This window comes from Malaclemys terrapin, chromosome 11 (assembly GCF_027887155.1).
Source record: "Malaclemys terrapin pileata isolate rMalTer1 chromosome 11, rMalTer1.hap1, whole genome shotgun sequence".
Lineage (NCBI taxonomy): Eukaryota > Metazoa > Chordata > Testudines > Emydidae > Malaclemys > Malaclemys terrapin.
Window position 1 is genome coordinate 52,726,319 of NC_071515.1, and position 15,803 is coordinate 52,742,121.

The 15,803-nt window shown below is 41.5% G+C and overlaps 1 protein-coding gene across 4 annotated transcripts in view; it reads left to right on the top strand.

The window, feature by feature from the left end:
• Positions 1 to 15,803, top strand: part of CACNB4 (calcium voltage-gated channel auxiliary subunit beta 4) — a 213,617-nt gene that overhangs the window by 1,614 nt on the left and 196,200 nt on the right. The gene's annotated exons all lie outside the window — the stretch shown is intronic.

The window sequence follows — 15,803 nt, forward strand, 5'->3', positions numbered from 1 at the left end:
CTGTCGCAGGGATTCCTGCTGCACCCGGGAAAGGGGTGGGATATTTCACCCCGTAGTGTCTAGCTCTTAAAAGCCTTGTCGGGTTTTTCCCCCTCTGCAAACCAGGTCTTCGCTCCGGCTTTAACTTGCTTTGGTTTTAGTCATTTAGTCTGTATTCGTTTTGCTATAAGACAGGCCCCCACGGAAATAGATTTACACAGCAGAATCCCGGGCGATCTGAAAGATCTCAGGTGTAGTTAGAAACCTTTGGGTAAACAAGAGTTTGGGTAAAGAGGAATCAAGTAAGTTTTCGGGCCAGAAACATAACTGAGATTTGGGTGAGAGGGGCTTTTCGATAAGGGCGGTTGGAGCTCCCTGTTTCCCCAAAGATTTGGGACAAGGTAAAGGGAGTGAGAGTGGAAATGAAAAGGGAATGGCTTCCATTGACTTGGATTCGCCTTGGTTAAACTAGTAAGTGCACAAGAATTGGTAACATTTCTGATTTAACTCTTTCCAATTGTTGAGTATTTATTTCTCGAAAATGCTGGTTGACAAACCGCTCGGCTTTGCGATGCTGTCAGTTAGAGTCCGTCTCAGCCAAAAAGCAGGAAGATGGGCTACTAGATGCCCTGAGCTAACCTGGGTCACATCCAGCCCGTTCTATCGAATGCTGACTGCAGAGTCCTTTTATTTAGACTTGCCTGAAGGCAAATTTCCTCCCCCTCTCTCCTATGTGTATTGAAGAATTCTGCTGTTTTCTAAGACCCTACTTGCTAGCTTAAGTGTATTTAGGGAACTTCAGCACTTCCAAGCTGAAGCACCTGAAATATTAGGGTCTCCATACAATATACACAGAGGTTTGTTTTGTTTGTTTTTTAGCTATGACACATGTTTGTTATATTTTCATACTTATTTTGTGAATGAAAATAAATGATAGTGTTTATCATTTTATATATCTAGTGACACTGGCATGTTCAGCACATATTAGACATAATTTAATGTAATTTTCTCTTAAATGATCCAAAAATAACTTGTGAGAAAATAATTATGTGTTTTACTGATTTTTGTTCCATAAACTCTGAACATTACAGCAGCAGGATTTGAAATTAACATCAAAAGGTTATTTGCCCTCTTGTTCTCATAAGAAAAAGCCTTTTTCTTTAGGCTATGAGCCACTTCAGTATAAACTAAGCTCAATAAATCATTGGAGACATTTTTAAAGCAGCCCCAGATACTTTTGTCTGGATTTCCTTGCAACTTTATTTTGAAGCAAATTGCAATTGAAAATTAACTTGGAAAAAAAATTGTGGATTTTGCTGCATTGGAGCTTGCTTGTATTTTGTAGACACCAACACTTATTTTTTTGCATTGCTAGGCCCTAATGCTGTACTCATATCTATGTAGTGGGTACATTTATGTCTGTGCAAAGCCCCATGTAGGGCCCACACAGATTGGATTGCAGGGTCAGGGCTGCAGCATTTTATTGGATAGAAAGTGTAATTACTGGCTATCTATCTGAGTCAAACCTGCATCTGAACACCCCAAAACTTTGGGTGAAGTTTGGATTTGGATCTGAACTTATGCAGTATTGCCAACAACAGGTGTTCAAAAATTACAAGTCAGGCCTAAAAAAAAATCGTGAGTTTGGCTCAAAGATTATCTTAATATTATACTTTGGGTTCTTTGTATGTGTCTTTTAGTTTCTGAGCTATTGGGATACAATTGGGTCATGTTTTCAAGTTATTCTGTGCAACCATAAGGGCTAGAAATTTACTTTACTTGAAAATTTCAGCTTTTTTTTTTTTTTTTTTTTAGTTACTTCACTCCAGGAGTTGGGGCTTTAAGGAAAACACCAAAGATTGTGCAATTTGTGACTAAATTGTGAGAGTTGGCAACGATGTTTTAGTTTTAGACCTGCAGGTACTAATTATCCTCCAGCAATAATCCTCCTCCTTCTGGCACGACAAGGATGTCACAGGAGCAATTTAGGTGACATCCTCCTGTCTATATTCACCCTTTGCCTTCTATTTCCACTCTTCCGTTGTTGGCTGCTAGCTTGTGCCAATATAACTTGCCCCAATAAAAACTAACATCCATGGTCTAATTGAAGCTTTGGCATTCTCTCTCATATGATGTCTGCTCAGTAAACACAATTTTAAAGAAATAAAATATAAAATGCCAGTCTCTTAAATGGTTTGTTCATTCTTTGTTTATATCTAAAGAGTTTTCTTGTTTTGGGGTCTAATCCCGCATTCATTACACATGCTAAACTCCCAGTGGGAGGGCAGGGAAAGCAGGATTGGGCCCTGAACAGTTTCGGGATGTTTGCCATGGAAAGAACGTCTTTCATTTAACTATACTGTATTGTCGTGCAGGACACTGAAGTGGTGAATCATGATAGCCTCACAGAAAAGAGAAATATATAACCAATAGAAGTAATCATTTCCAATTGCTTTGTGATATTTTCTATTCAACTGCACAAACCAGAATGACAGCAATTCCATGTTAGCAATCCTTGTTTTCATTGGAAATGAGCATGAGACATCACTGTAGCACAAAAGAGAGATAAGAACATGAAACTTAACATGACTTGAAGCCAAATTATTAGAATATTTGCCAAAAAAAAAATACATGAATCCAATTTTAGTCCATGTTCATGGATTGAGTCAGTTCAGCAGGTTTTACAGAAAGGGTGTGGGTGCTTACTGTACTTGTCAGGGAGAATCTTTTAGATTCTTTCTGTTGCATCCTTTAAAGTAATGGATTTCCAGAGTAATGTTAAAACATCGACTGTGGAAGTAAGGCTGCATTTTATTTGTTGTCATTTTAGGTTGGCAGAGTCAGATAACTGAGTGTTCCTGTGTTCCTGCATGTTGCAGTGTGTGCTGAATTCCCACTGGAGTGAAGGGCACTCAGTTTCTCCCAGTGGTGTTCAACACTATGCAGGATTGGGCCCTTCGCAGCTGACCTTGCAAAACCTTACTCACAGGAGTAAGGTTGTGAGAGTTGGCAATGGTTTAGATTGTTTAGATGACTGCCCAGTTGAAGCCAGTGGGGCTACTTGTGTAACTGTGAGTCAGGCCCTAACAACCTAGCTGTCATAATTGAGTTCTATTGCATCTGACATCTTATTTGTGTTCAAATGTGGAAATGTTCCCTGTGCTTTGTTCAGTTTCTCATGTTCCAGTGCTTTGTGTAGTTCTTAACCACAGTATGTCTGAATAGCTGCTAGTCTGTATCTCATCGGGAGTCAAGTCAGAGAGTCTCAGGCTCTACTCATGGAAACCCCGTATAATGCCCTACTAAAGAAATACACATCTGTTATTGAAGGGGCACTTGCAAATATTTGAGGCCTGGCATTTTGATCTTATTTATAATTGATAATAGTTTGATGCTAGATCTTGTATGTCTTGCACACCCAAAATGTATTGATTTTACTAGGAACCATGAATGTGCAGTGGATACAGAACTGGGCCCGTGTTGGAAAAAGTCTTCTAGATGCTAAAGGCCTGATTTTTCAAAACTGCGCATGTGAATATATAGGTGCACAAAAAATGCACTAACTTGCATGCTTAGTTGTCATAATTGCATGCACAACTCATAACTGTGCATCTATCTGGCCTCACTGTAGGGAATTTGCACATGCAAAAATCTAGCTTGCCTCTTGCGTGACTAAATACCCAATTTGTTTGTACAAATACTGCAGGTCTGCATGCACAACTTTGAAAATCAGAGTCAGTCTACTGGCTTTTTTTAAAATTAGGGTTACCATATTTTGTGCCTCCAAATGGAGGACACTCCATGGGCCCCGGCCCCGCCCCCAGCCCCGCCCACTCCCCAAAGTCTCCGCCCCCTCCCCTGCTTCCCGCGAACATTTGATTCGCGGGAAGCCTGAAGCAGGTAAGGGGGGTGTGTGTGGGGGGAGGAGGCGCGGCCCAGGCTGGCCCCCCCGGCGGCTCCAGCCTGGGTCGGCTCGGGCCCTGCGGCCCAGCGCACCCCCCCAGCTATCCCGGACTGGCTCCTGGCCCCGCGGCCCAGCGCACCCCCCGGCGGCCCGGCCCCGCAACCCCGGACCGGCTCCCGGCTCCGCGACCCCGCGCACACCCCCCCCCCCGCCACCCCGGACCGGCTCGCGGCCCCGCGCACCCCCCCGCTACCCCGGACCGGCTCCCCGCCCGGCCCCGCAGCCCGGCGCACCCCCCGCTACCCCGGCCCGGCACCGCGCCCGGCCCGGCACCATGCCCCCGGCCCGGCCCCGCACCGGCCCCGGCCGAGCCCTCCATCCCTCCCTCCCGATTTTCCCGGACATGCCCGGCTTTGGGGGATTTCCCCCCGGACGGGGATTTGAACCCCCAAAAGCCGGACATGTCCGGGAAAATCCGGACATATGGTAACCCTATTTAAAATCCACCACTCTATCACCAATAGATTTCCCAGAAAATGGCCACTATCTCTGGGTCTCAAGACAATGAATTGTGCTTTCTCTGCCAACTCTGCAGTAGTAGCAGCAGCAAGTATAGTTACTAAAGCTATTCCCAGAACTGTGCTGGCATGGTTGCTGTTTCTGCACCAGTATCCAATACGTTTTGGCACAATGAGGTGCTATATAGGTTGAAGCTGTTAAATAAATATTACTTCAAATCCATTCAAATCATAGCAAAATAAATAAATCCACTAAAAGAATCTGCATTACCCAAATGGAAAGGGAGCAGATAGAGAAAACAGTGTCATCTTCTGAGAGGTTATTACAGACAGTGGAGATTTAAAATAATAATAATAATAATTAATAATAATAAAAATTGTACACATTTACTTGAAACCTTAAACAGTGGGAGATTCAATAATTCATTTCATAAAGACCGTAAGAGGCTTTCATTTGAACTGCATGAGTTCAACAACAAAAATAACTCTTAGATTGCCTCCCACCCACCCATTACAGAAAGAGCGTGGAAAAATTCACTTTAAGCAGGCATTTAGGAAACGGTTACATTAACTCTTTCCATGAATTTACTATAATAAATTCCTTCCCATATGTCAATTTAACTGCACAAGACAACATTTCCTTTGCGCAAAGATGCTCCCCATATTTCCTTTGTGCTAGAACGAGACTGGTTATGACTATTCTCAGACTTTATGGTTCGAATTTGAATTTCTTTTCATTAGGAAAGAGAATAGAAACTTTTAACTCATAACATATATAGCACTAATTAGTTGTATCCTGTTGGTCATCTCAGTCACTGGGAGCCTTCCTCTTTTTTCTATTATAAGGATCAGGCTCTCTGGGACATAGGCAGAAAAATATCACCTGGCAGAGGTTAAAATGGAGATGTTTTGTAATGTTTTAATTTTTTATATGCAAACATTAAAAGATAAATTCTAACCTGCATCACCAAGCTGTGTAGTAATAGCAGTGTAAGTAGAGTTTATATTAATCTGATCTAAACCTCAACTGTATTATAGACTGCAGTCAGTTACTGGAGTAAATCCACAATGTCAATGGAACTATGGAATTTTGTTGTATTTGTGCGTGTGTGTGAAATGCATAAGAACAGTGTGATGGTCCCTTTTCAAGATGATCCATTCTGTTGTTGCTAATTTTTTTGGTTCTAGTTTACATTTCTTCTTACAGAAATCTTTAGAAAAAAAGTAACATTTTTGGTAAACTTTAAATTGTGAAATGATCGTTTTTTAATTTGCATTTTTTCCAGATTGTCGAATAGTGGTAAAAATCAGCAAAATGTTTTCAGTCTTATATATGTGTCAGTAATGGCAGAAATATTGCTTATAATATCACAAACTTGGAATTATGACAATTAATGCCCATAATTGGTTCTTAACATATGATAAATGTTATAATGATGGAAGTAGATGGAATGAGTTACAGATGGAGACAAATATCCATATGCTGAAAATCATTAGGCTAGTATGAAAATTATTTATAGAATTAAGTGAACTGGTCGTTCTCTTCCTAAAATGGCTTAATGTGTGATTCAGAACTTTTACTGAGGACAAATAAGCTGCACAAAGTGAAAGGCAATAGAATGCTGTGACCCTCCTTCCTGTTCAGCAAAGCATTTAAGCATGTGCTAAACTTTAAACACACAGTAATTGGACTACTTCTGTGCTTAAGTGCTTTGCTGTATCAGGGCCCTGCAAAGGTCCCGATCCTACAAACACTTACTTCCATAATCTATTTTACACATGTAAGTAGTTCTGTTTTGAACTTGAGGCCTCTTTTCATAAAAATAGTGTATTAGGGCTTGTCTGCATGAACACTAAGTTCACGGCAAGCTGGGGTATAAGCCTGCAGCACGCTACCCTGCAGCACACTAACTGTCTATATGGACTCTGCTGTCGTTCAGAGAATCGTAAAAATGTAGGGCAGGAGGGGACCTTGATAAGTCATCAAGTCCAGCTCCCTGAGTTGAGGCAGGACCTCAACTCAGGGAGTTGGGAGTTTAAAAAGGGGAGTAGATTAAAGCACACTAGAGAACTTTGAGTGCATGGCAGCAGGGTCCACATGGACACTTACTGCACAGCAGGCTAGTGCCTGGTAGATTTACACCTCAGCTTGCTGCAAACTAAGTATTTGTAAAGACAAGCTCAGCACTGGTCTGATGGCCATATTTCTCCTCTGGGGATATGGATTCTATCTTCAGTTAAAAATAGATGATATTCCTGCTCACTTCCTGTCCTATACTGTTGTGTAGTTTTTCAGTGCATTGTTGAATAGCTTCTCTTCTGTTTCAGAGGCAATGGCATTTTATTGATGGGTGTAGTGATCCCAGTTTGAATGTTATATACTATTGTAAGATCATAAACTGACTTATCCAAAGCCTACTGAAGTAAATGGGATATTTCCATGGATTTCAATGAATTTCAGATTGGGCCCAAAATACTTTAGGATCCATTAGCTTGAAAGGTTTCTTCTGGAAATAACTAACTATTAATTAAACAATTCATTAATAGAAATATTTTGAACTATTTTTACTGAAAATTATCCTCTCACTTTGCTGGAACACATGGATATTGCAACACTGCATGGCTTAGTAGTACATGATCAAATATCTGGCACAAACAAGGATGGGTGAGTAAGTTTGGCACTGAAGCTGTTAAGTACAATATTTGTACAAGAAATCAGTGTATAAAACTGTTCTTCTTATGTAGCAGGTGCTGCTCAATTATATTTAAGAACCCCCTTAGGGGACAAAAGTCAATTATCAACATGCTAGCATGGGGGAGTAAGTAGGTCAACTGAAAACATGTGCTTGTAATGTTGCAAATACTGTAGTAATAATTCATTGTTTTGGAAGCTTTTAGATCTCCAAATGTTGTTCCAGCACTGTGCGATTTGTAGGGAAACATTTTTTTTTTTTTTATTTGACTCATGGTCAGAACTATTTTCATGGTCTGATTTTTTTTTTTAATAGAATTTATTTTTGTGAGAAAAGTATGGCTTCTTGCAAGACAATACAGTTATCCTGAAAAGCTATCGCTACAGAACCATTTTAAATCAAAACTGCATGACACGCAACGCCTCCTTCTTTATTGCAAATGATGCCTATTAAATTAACTGCAGAGATGTTACAGTGATTTCTTCATAGACACGTGAACCAGAAGCCGTTAAAGTCTCTGTTATGCATGCAGTAACAGCATTTAGGGGGAAAAGCCCTAATGGGATGCTAATCAAAAGCTTTTTGTAAACACAGTAAAGCAGCAGTTCCATCAGCAGAACCTGGACATGAAATCCCCAGGGAAAAGTGCCTTAAACAGCAGTTCTAAGAAGGACTTTCATATCTGGTGAAACTGTGAAACATGTATTAGAATGGCTTCTTCGATCCTGTAGCCACACAGTAGCCTCTCTCTTCTCCTTCAGATCACTTCTCAAAACCTACTTCTTCAGTGTTCCATCTGAGGCTTGGTCTGCACACAGACTTTGTACCAGTGTAACTTCCAGTTAGGGTTTTTTAAATCTTTTTTTTTTGAAAACCAAAATAGTTCTATTCCTATGACCCCCAGTGTGGACACAGTTTTATTGGAAGAAAGGTGCCTTTCCCTTATGAGGAAAAAGGTACACCAGTATAAACATTTCTATGCTTGTATATCTGTATCCGCGCTAGAGGGGTTGTACCACTTAACTATACTATAGTTTGTCCAAAATACACTATACTTAATTTGACAATACTAGTATAAAGTGCCACAACATTAGTGTGTAGATAAGGCCCTGTCTATGCATTTATACCATGTTTATTACCATGGTGTCTGAGCGCTTGTACGTCTGTTAAGTTGATGCATTTATTCTTATAAAAGGCAGTAGCATTTATTTTTGTGCTGCATGAAGGTAAGGTCATGATCCTATTCTGTGTAAGTTTTCCTCTTTTTCTCACCTTTCTTTGTGTCATGCTGCATCTTTTTCCTAACATAGGTCTAGTTCCTGTAAACCCTTCCTCATACAAGTAAGAGTTTTTAGAATCTGGCTCATTGGCAGGGAGGGTGCAAGGCACCCCCTCCCCCCCCCCGCGGCAGCTCCCCCTGGCCCGGGGAGCCGTGTGGCAGCTCCCTGCCCCAGCTCATCTCTGCTCCGCCTCCTCCCCGAGCACGCCCTCGCTGCTCCACTTCTCCTGCCTCCCAGGCTTGTGGCGCCAATCAGCTGTTTGGTGTTGCAACCCTGGGAGGGAGATAAGCAGAGCGGGGCAGCGTGCTCAGGGGAGGAGGCGTAGCAGAGGTGAGCTGGGGCGGGGAGTGGTTCCCCTGCGTGCCGCTCCCCCCTTACTTGCTGCAGGCGTCCCTCCCCGCGCCCCCCTGCTCATTGGGGCATGGATTATAGGCTAGACATTGGTCTCCGTTCCGGAGGTGTAAAAGTAGAGTAGCTCAGTCTCAGTGTAACTAAGATCAGGATCTGGCCCTGTCTCTTCTACTTGGTCCTTACTTTGCAAAGTCCTTAAGCGTGTATTTAAAGTTAAGCACATGCTAAAGGGCTTTGCTGAATTAGCATTGTGATCATTCACCTGCTTGAAGTTAAACATTTGCTTGTGTTCTTCTGAATCAGGGTCCTTAGTTAGTACAAGCCTGTTCCTAAAACTATTGAAGTCAATCAGAATCTTTTCAGTGATGTCAGTGGATTTTGAATCAAGCTCTTAAGTGCCATTTACACATGTGGCTCTTGTGTAAAATTATACTCAGAACTCTTCCGTTCTTTTCATATATATTCTTGCCACATTTGCTACTTATTTTAAGATATTTATATTAAAAATACAGACTTGCCCCATCTGAGCCCATCTCCTTCTTTTTAAACTTGATCCTGTAGCAAAGACATAATGCTGAATCGCTGTCAGTATGCTGGCTTCCTTCTTTTTTTAATATTAAATAGAGAAAAGAAAAGAAAAAGATACAAAAATGTTTTTTATTATTGAACTGATATTTCATCTCCTGGCTCTCTAGTTGGCTGAAATTTTTCAAAAATGAATGAACTTCGGGCACAAAATGGTAAACATCTTTTTCAAAAGTGTTCCATTTCCTCTCTAGTTTTACTCATAATGTGGATTCTGATTCTGATGTGTTAGATACCAGCAGGGCCGGCTCTGGCTTTTTTGCTGCCCCAAGCAAAAAAAAAAACAAAACCAAACCAAACCAACCAAACAAAAAAAACCAACCAGGATGCAGGGAGGCCGGAGCGGCAAACCAAAAAACAAAAACAGGGTGCCACTTACTTGGCGGCTCGCAGCTTTCTCCCCCGGCTGCACAGGCGAGCCTCTGGGCAGGCGGCGGCTGCACTCTGGCTACCGGGACTCCCTGCGCTGCAGACATGCCCTGGGCAGTGGAGTGCGCACCCTGGCTAGCGGGTGGGAGAGAGAGAAGGGGGGCAGCCAGGGTTTCCTTCAGCCAGGACACTCGCCACTTGGCACCTCCGCGCCGCTGCCCCCTACAGTGGCGCACTGAAAGTCATCGGCGAAACAAAAGAAAAACAAACAAACAAACAAAAAACACTAGGGCGCAGGGCGGCCGGAGCAGTGAGCCAAAAAAAAAAAAAAAAAAGGCAGCCGTGCCACTGTAGGATTGGACGGAAGACGGAATGCTGCCCCTTAGAATCTGCCGCCCCAAGCACGAGCTTGCTCGGCTGGTGCCTGGAGCCAGTCCTGGACACCAGGTCACTGAAATTTCACTAAAGGGCCAAGCAGTACGAAGGGATGGGCTGTAAATAAGATTGTGTCCAAACTCAAATATCTTTGTATTTGGCCAAAAATTTTTAAAAGGTCAGGTGATTTTGGATTCCCAACTTGAGATGCTTTAAAGTGGTCTGATTATCAGAAAATGATGAGCATGCAGTCTCTGAAAATCAGACCTGTTTGTGGTGTCTTAAATTGGCCTTTCAACAACTGAGGAACCCAAAATCACCAGACACCTTTGAAAATCTTGGACTAGTTACATACGCCAAGATTTTTCATTCTCAATTTATGAACTGAATTATAAGCCTTGAAGTCTTCCTAGTAGTTATTAGGGTTGCACTGTAATGTAGTGGCTTGATGTATGTGAGTTGGTTATTGCCTTCTCAGTATAAAGGAGGCCAGAGAGTATAAAGGACCTGCTGTTAGTACTTGCTAAGAGGGTCAGGGTCTAATCTTGGCTCCCTAGGCAGAGGTTGCTCAAGGCAATCTGCTGCCCTAGGCAAAAGTTCAATACGTTGTTCTTCCCCTGCCCCCATAGGAGTAGGATGGCAGATTTGGCTTGGTCATCCCTCTGTCATGAGTAGATGGTATTACAGATCAGCAGATAGGGTTGCAATGATGCTCAAATTTGGCCTAGCCGCCTCTCTGTCATGAGAGAGGGGCAGCTAGGCCAAATTTGCTATGCTAGGCAGCTGTCCAGAAATCTGTCACCATAGACAGTGGCCTAGTTTGCCTATAGCTAATAAAACTTTCTCTTAAAGATCAATTTCCTTAGCAACTTGGTGTCCTATGAGGCCTGATTGTGAGCGGTACTGGGCACCTGCAACTCGGACTCCCATTGAAATCAGCATCTCTCAGGATCAAACCCTAATTAGGTAAATAAAATATACATCTGCAAAAGAGTATATTAGAATTTCAGGCTGAACTCAATTCTATTATGACTCCTTAATTTCTAAAATGTAAATCACTGTTATAGAATATGCCCATCCTTTGGACATGGATGAACCATTATTATTCTTTATACAGCATTTAAAATGTACTAAGCATTTGACTAGCGAATTAAATATGCAACTACTTGTCCAAAGAATTTAGGGCTAAATCCCACAAAGGGATCAGCATTTCAGCACCTAACTTTTAGGCATCTTGTTGCCTAGAGGAATCCAGCCCTGAGTTAGGCACCCAAGCTCCTTATATAATTTATGGGGAGAGAGAGGCATCTAAAAATGGGATCCACAAAAGCCAACAAGCTGAGCAGGAAGCCAGCTAAACTAGTCCAGAGGCCACACTCCTCTCCTTGGCATTTCCTCAGAGAGCCTTAGGTGCCTAAATTTGGATTGGAAGCAGGTGCCTCCCTCTGCTTGGGATTCATAGCCATGGACCATCTCTTGGGCTTAGCTGCCTAAGCCCTTTCTTGCAAAAAAAGAATAAAAAATGAGATGTCGGTGGTTCCAGTCCCTTTATAACTTTGAGCCTAATGATTCAGGTTGATGTGATGCCCTTTGCCTGATGTGAAGGGGCTTGAATGCGCGTCTCCCTCCTTCCAGATGAGCTCACTAGCCATTGGGTTATGGGACATTCTGGGGCAGGGCTCTGTCAGTCTCTCCTGTTGATGCTGTTCCACTGTGTATTTATAATTAAATATGCGTTGGGCCAGACAGAGAGTGAGTGACTCTGTAGCCCAGTGGCTATAGAAAGGTGGAGACAAAAGTTCAAATCCCTGTTCCGTATTCGGTCCAACTTTCCCACATCCCTAACCTCTGGCAGGGGTGTTGGGACAATTTGTATAGGGGGATGCTGAGAGCCATTGAACCAAACTGTAAACCCTGTATATAATGGAAACTACTTCAAGCCAGGCAGTGCGGTAGCACCTCCAGCACCCCTAGTTCCAGCACCTATGGCTAAGACAGTTGTGTACCTGCTTGCTGGCAGATATTTAGGCACCTGCAAGACATTACCAGCAGAAATGTAGACACCTAGGGACATTACGGAAGCTACAGAGTTGGGTGGCAGCTGAGCGGGGGTTTTGAGGACCTAAATTTTGGATTTAGGTGCCTAACGTGGCAGTTAGACACCTAAATCTCTTTGTAGATTTAGCCGTTAGACCAGTGATACTCAGACTGAAGCTTGTGAGCTGCAAGTGGGTCTTTGCAACACATGATATTAAAATGCTATGTGATTTTAATTATTAACCAGTCAGGCTGCTTTTACTAGGTTATTAACCAATTGTAGTTGATAAAATAATAATACTCGGCCGATCATTTTCCTGTGAGAATAATATAGAATAATAATAATTAATAATTATTAATATATATATAAAACCTAAACATTTCCCGTCATACTGTACTATCACAAATGCAACAATGAATTCACACGACTGTGACTCTTTTGGGTAATTTCGCTAATTTGGCTCCTGAATCACTGAGAACTGGGTATCACTGGTTTAGACCTTGTCTAGATGGGAAAGATGCACTGGTTTAACTTAAAATGTTAAAACTTAAAACGTTGTTTTTTAAATCAATATAGTAGATAAACCAGTACAAAGCCTTGTTTGGATACTTTTATTATGATTTGTTCCAGTTTAAGTATATCAGTTTTTAAATTCACACCTTGGGTTATAGCAGTGCAATATTTCCATGTGTTCAAGACTTTAGGGTGAGGTTGTCAAAGACAGCTGTGCAAACTGGGTGTGACCCCATTGACTTCAATTGCAAAAGTCCTATTGACTTCAGTGGGGTTAGGATTTCACCCTGGGCATCCAGATCCCTTAAGAGGCTTTGAAAATCCCACCCTTGCAGTCTAAGACATCAGTCCTGCAAACAGATGTGCTAATGTGAACCCCTGCACCTGCTCAGAGTCCCCTTGGGTCCAGTGGGGCTCCCTTCATCCAAGGGCAGAGATCCACACTGTTGCAGCTCCTTCCGGGGTTGGGACAAATCCCAAAGAAGAGAGCTAGCAGAAGTGTGTGCGTGTGTGTGTAGGGAGGGATGATGGAAGAGACATTGAGGGTTATGGTTGCTTTGTGCGTTTTGTGCACTTTTCAGAAGTTAGGGGTGATTATAATTAAAGAACACTAAGCACTGCATTTATTAGTGATTATGACTGTCAAAACTATGCTGAGCCCAGATCCCCCTAAACCGTTCCTCATCTCTCCACCCCCAGTGGATACTGCTATGCACGCCCAGGCCAAGTCAGAGTCACATGAAACTTGGTTGATATTTTTTTCTTGAGTCAAGCTGTGTCATGGCCTGAAGGATTTAGGGTGCATCTACACTTCCCTGGGTTCTGCACTGGTAACAGGTGGTAGCCAGCAGCTATCACCTATGCATATGCACATCTGCTGTTCACTTGCTAACTGCTGTGTCCCTTTTGACTGTAAAAAGATCTAAGAATCCTGCCTTGATTTTCCCCTGCACAGATGAGGAGCTCCACAAATCTGAAATGACAGTAAAAGGAATACAGAAAGTATGACCTTGTGGCTAAAGCACAAGAACAGGCTATCTGGGTTCTAGTTTCAGTTCTTCCACCAACTTCGTGTGACTGGGACCACACAACTGTGTGTGCCTTAGTTTCTTCACCTGGAAGGAGGGGGACAGTGAAACTTCTCTTCCTCAAAGGGGAATTGTGAGGCTTTTGAAGGAATTCAGTGGCTTTTCATATAAATATTCTCTCAAGTTATATTCCCTGTAAAATGTTTCCCTTCAAGAGGAATTATATTTGTTTCTTTGTTTAGAGGTAAATATGGACCATGATTACATGTTTAAAAAATCTAGGGCTTGTGTCTGAAAGCCGTCCATCAGTCTTCTATGAAGCTTTGCTAGATATTTATAATCAACACTTGTCCTGACAGCTCCATGATCATGGCTACTGCAGCACATTGAAGTGGAACATGATTCGTATCCTCAGTATGCTGATGTACAGATATTGATACATTCTGTGCTAGTAGTAATCGGTGCAAATGATAGTTAATGTGCTTCTGTCAGAAATCTTGCAGATGACAGTTAACCGAATTAATAGTCTCCCTTATGTGTATTTGATGGAGTCTTTGGCAAAGATTCACAAAAGTCTAAGCTTTTAAGATTCACACTTACAAAATTTATATCCTCTTTTTCAGCAGATGTGCTGACCGGCTTACTGTCTCCATGGCAACAAGGTTTCCGTTTTAAAATAGCCTAAAGTCACAGAAGGGAAATCAGTTATTAATAGCATAAGCAATGTAGGTATGAACAACATGCAACATTTGTTTGTGTTCATGATACAACAATTCTTGTGTTTTTTGCGTTCTCGCTCTACATGTACACACTGTTTCTTTGAATTTAATTTTCTAGTGTGACATGTACAATTCTTTATTCCTTCAATATTATTACAAGATATTTACATGATTACAATAATACTTATTGAGTTAATAATACTTTGCAGTTATTATTATTAAAGCACTGTACAAATATGAACTACAATAATTAATTAACCCTCAATACACCTATAATGTACATGTGTATTATTATCATCCCCCTTTTACTGATGGGGAAATGGAGGCAGAAGAGTTACATGACTTGAGAGAGACTCTGTTAGAGATGGGATTAAAACTCAGGATCTCTTTGCTTCCAGCTTTGTGACCTCATCTCCCATTATTTTGTGATTAATTGATAAGCTGCTGCTCAGAATAGTAATACTTTATTGAAGCCTTTTTTCTAGAATCTTAGCTGTATGTTAACATTAGATTATACAAAGGATCCAGTCACATGGTTATAGTGTAACAACAGGGACTAGAGCCATTTTAACAGATTTTGGAAATGAAAACCATGAGAAAGCTTTGCCTACATTTGCTGTCAATGCAGTTTCTATGGACACCGATATTTTGTGTCAAATGCAATCTTGATGTGATTGTCTGTGCTGAATATAGAGGAAGCAGAGCTGATTACATGGGACTCCACCCCTGTATTAGCTAGAATGTGTTCTGTTGCCTTGAAAAGAATAGGCTCAAGATATAAAGAATTTTAGGACAAAGGCCATTAGGTCCCCAAAACCTGTCCCGGGTGAATTTACAGGGGAAAAATGGGGTCATGCTCCTTTTTGCTTGTTTTGTCAAGGTATGAAAGTTTATTTATAAAAGAAAATTCAGATTTTTTTAAAATTTTTATATTTTTTACTTTGGAAATATTAAGTCGTGTTTTACTGGAGTTCTTCTTGGAGACCCTAGGCAACCGGAGTGGGAGCTTCTTCAGCCATTCACTGAAGGGAAGGAGGTGTTGAAAAGATCTGTCTTAAAGATTCGGTTTGCTATTTTTGTTAATTTGGTGTTAACCAAAAATGATCAAAAGCTGGAGTTTTTGACGAGTCTGAGTAAAAATCACTCCTCTCTCTCAATTAATTGAATTTACTTTCTTGGTGCATGTAATGTTCTAATCCTACTAATTTCCCAGTTGTCCATAGAGTCTTCTAGGGAAAACGGGGTAGATAAGAATTTCTAACGTAAAAAACTAGCAAGAGCCGCCTGTCTTCACCACTCCCTTATTTTTTTTAGTCACACAATCGAAACAAGGATTCTTTGTACATCATAAAGAAGGAATAAAAAATCCCTTTTCTCCCCCCTACCCATTGCAGGTCATCATCAAAATTCTGTGTCCCCAGAGAGAATAATTGTTTCCTGAATTCAGCTGT